Source organism: Temnothorax longispinosus, chromosome 1 (assembly GCF_030848805.1).
Source record: "Temnothorax longispinosus isolate EJ_2023e chromosome 1, Tlon_JGU_v1, whole genome shotgun sequence".
Classification (NCBI taxonomy): Eukaryota; Metazoa; Arthropoda; class Insecta; order Hymenoptera; family Formicidae; genus Temnothorax; species Temnothorax longispinosus.
The window spans coordinates 7,206,435-7,210,004 of record NC_092358.1 but is presented as its reverse complement, the minus strand read 5'-3'; positions in this window follow the sequence as shown (position 1 = coordinate 7,210,004).

Here is a 3,570-nt window from a genome sequence, read left to right as displayed (position 1 = left end):
TCTATACGTACTTTAATTTTACTTCAAATTAATTCAAAAATAATATCTAGTTATTTACTTATACTGCTACCGTAAATAATGGCCTCTCAATCTATTTTCTGCCAAAAATATATCGACATTAGTCTTATCACATACTATTAATCCATTTAGCTGAATGTTTGGTTAATGAAAAAGGTATATTTATCCCAAAGAAGTTGAATATATATAATTATTAAATACATTTCTTTAAATACATATACAGTGACATTGATTCTCTTTCAAGGCAAGATTTTGTTTTTACGATTAAGAATACTGTCGCGCATTTAAATCTTGCGCACGTCTGCTCCATCTGCTTTTGCGATCTCTCTTTCTGTCTCTCTCTCTCTCTCTCTACCTTTTTCCGTACCGCGGTTCTCTTCCATGGCGGCATGAATATTGAAGGAGACGGATAGCGGGGCTGCCTCTCATGGGAGTACGGTTGTACGCTACGCGTATGAGGATTCAGCTTCCGTTACGAAAATAAAGTACGAGTTGGACGAGAGCGACGGAGCGTGCGAGTTGACGGGACCGCACGACTAGAGAGAGAGAAAGCGTTTGATTATGCTATTAATAAAAGCAGCCGGGATTCACCATTTAATCCTTAAATATTCACGAGAACTTACAGAATATATTTATCAGATGTTAAAATTATCGTCAGTAAAATTTCACTTATTTTATTTCGATGAAAATTAATGTAATTTATCAAGAAATAAAGGACCTTAATATAATTGTGCGAGGATAGTTTCTTAGGATAGTCAATTTGTTAAGTAAAGTGTTATTAAAAAATTGCTATATTATATATTTAATATTTAATATTTGTTGTCGCGTACTTGTTTAATTTCTTAAATAATTTTAGTAATAATATTAAATGATTTTCACAGACCGCTTTTTTTATCAATGTTGTTCTTTTTTTACTGCGATATATCATTTTTATCTTAATTTTATTTTTGTTTTGAATTATTTGCAAGTTTCGCGAATTCTATTCCGGGAGGAACTTTGGCTTCGCTCTTATCTGTTATAGTCTTATGCAGCTTTATATCGCATCCCGCTAGTTAGATTTAATTCTCTGTGACGTTTATTTCCTGGGCTCCCGATATTTATGCTGTTTGCCATCTGGGAAATCGTGAGAATCGTACGTGGAATGCGAAGATATTCTCACCTCCAGAGAAAGGATTTATTTTTCACGACACTATCTCGCTTTAAAGAATACTGCAGCTCGAATATTTTCACGAAACCCCATCGCTCATCACACATAAATCCCTGAGCTATGTCGTCTTTAATCTTTGACAAATGTAGAAACTTGGAAATTTTTACATATTATTTCTTCTTAACAAAATACCCAAAAATACTCACTACAAACAATGGCAAAAAACAGTCCATTTCTTCAAATAAAAAAAAATTAAAAAAATTTTGAATTTGAATGTGGAAATTTCAAAATACGACTTCTCTCAAACTAAAATGTCGAACATTTCTGAACACCGACAGTATCCAAATTATAGACTAAAGAAATTCTAATAAAGTTGGAAATATACACAAAGTACGCAGAAGAAACAGTAGGGTGCAAAACAGCCTAAGAAGATCTATGATGGTACACATGTGAAAATTCTATTTAAAGTGACAGAACTTTCCTTACATTTCAGAAAGAAAATTGAAGGAGACGCTGATAAATAAAACCGCCCCCTCATCGTTCCCTCGCGACGGCAGTTAAGGGTGGTCCTCAACGGCGGAAGGACGACAGGATGATGGGAGGAAGTGTGTGAAAGGGAGCAGGTCCCAATCAGGACGGTCCAGTATCGCCACGGGAGGTCCGCCGTATTGGGCCCGATAACGAGCATGCATTCTCGAATCAAGTCCCGCATTGTCATCCCGTATTCATCGTGTATCATAATACGATACATCGGCGAGTATTCATCGCCAGTGTAACGCATTATCCTGGCCGCATTATTATACCGCTGTGCAAATCCGCCGTACACAATCCTGCCGTTTATCCTTTCTTCCTGCCTTCCTCTTTCCTGCCCTTCCTTTTGCCTTCCGCGCCTCTTTCGCTCGAGTAAGTGAAAGCATCTGGGCTCGGTACCGCTGCCCTGGGCCCTGGGGGGAAACAGGACTCGTAATTGGAACGATATAGTTGAAAGAAGTCGCATATACACGGCTGTATATATGATAGCTGAAACAAAAGCGTTGTTTTTAAAAAGGAATGCACTTCAAGTTTCTATGTAATCTTGCAGAACGCTCGGAGGTTACAGCCTCATTAAAAGTTAACGCGCCAGTAGTCGCTTTTACAAAGATTATCAAAGTTTTTATATTGTGTAAAAGCAGCCTTCTCTTATAATCGATTCGCATTTTTTATTTTACATAAATTAATTCTTTCATATTTGATACTATTTAGAAAAGTTAATCAATTAGTAACAAAAAACTAACTGCAATGAAATAATAAAAAGAAACCTTCGTCAATATTTCATATTTCTATTGCGTATTTACAGTACCTATATATTTTTCACGAACTATTATATCTTTATAGAAAAATTATTGAGAACATTTTAATACAGAAATAATATTTTTCTTTTTGTTGAAATAGGGTTGAAATATGACATAAATATAACGTACATTTTGATATACGATAAAAATATTGCTGTGTAACTCGAGGCTTTCTCGTTACAAGAAAGGGGTTCCCATGTGAAGGTCGATCCATATTGCAGGATCGAGAAATTTTTTAGTAGCTCAAAAAAGAAGTTCATTAGTCACCGGATAGTTATTTGTTACGTTGAATGATCGAGAATGCGCGCGGCTCCATTGTAGAGCGCCGATTGCGAATCAAGGTGTATCCCACAGTTCCCCGCAAAGTGAGCCGCGGACGATTGATCGACATATATTAAGGGCAATGAACGAGCAACATTTCTTTGAATAGCCATATGGCACAACTTAATAAAAGGCTACCAGCAACTGTCAGTTCTTGTCAGTTCGAGCTATATTGATGTTTCACTTTATAAAAATGCTTCCGAGACAATTCTGTCAACTTTTTCGAACAAGAAATACTATTACACAATGCACAACGAGTTATATTTCGTCTATGAATCTTTTGACAAATTCAAAATTTAATTTTTTTAGGAGAATATTGAGAGAAATTATATATTATATCAGTTTTCTGTATTAAACATATTTTTAACGGTTATTTTTTCTTATAAATATTCCTGTAAATAACATAAGTTTTTTCGCACATACACACACATACACACACACACAAAAGTGTTGAACATTTTTTCTTCCCAAAGAGTTATACCTATATAATTTTCTACAAACGGATACTTAAATGTTAATACTATATTTTAAAATATATTGAGGAAATAAATGGTTCCCGATCCCCATTAATGGAAAAAATTAATGGGAATGGTCAATTTTCCTGGGTACATTATTGTATTTTGCGTACTGTGATCGCCACTTTTACCGTACATTCACCGAAAAATACCAAATACCGTATGTCGTCTCGCGCCGTTAATATTCCGCTGGTGCACGGTTAAAAATGACGTCGGCGGGATAAGCGTGGACGATAAG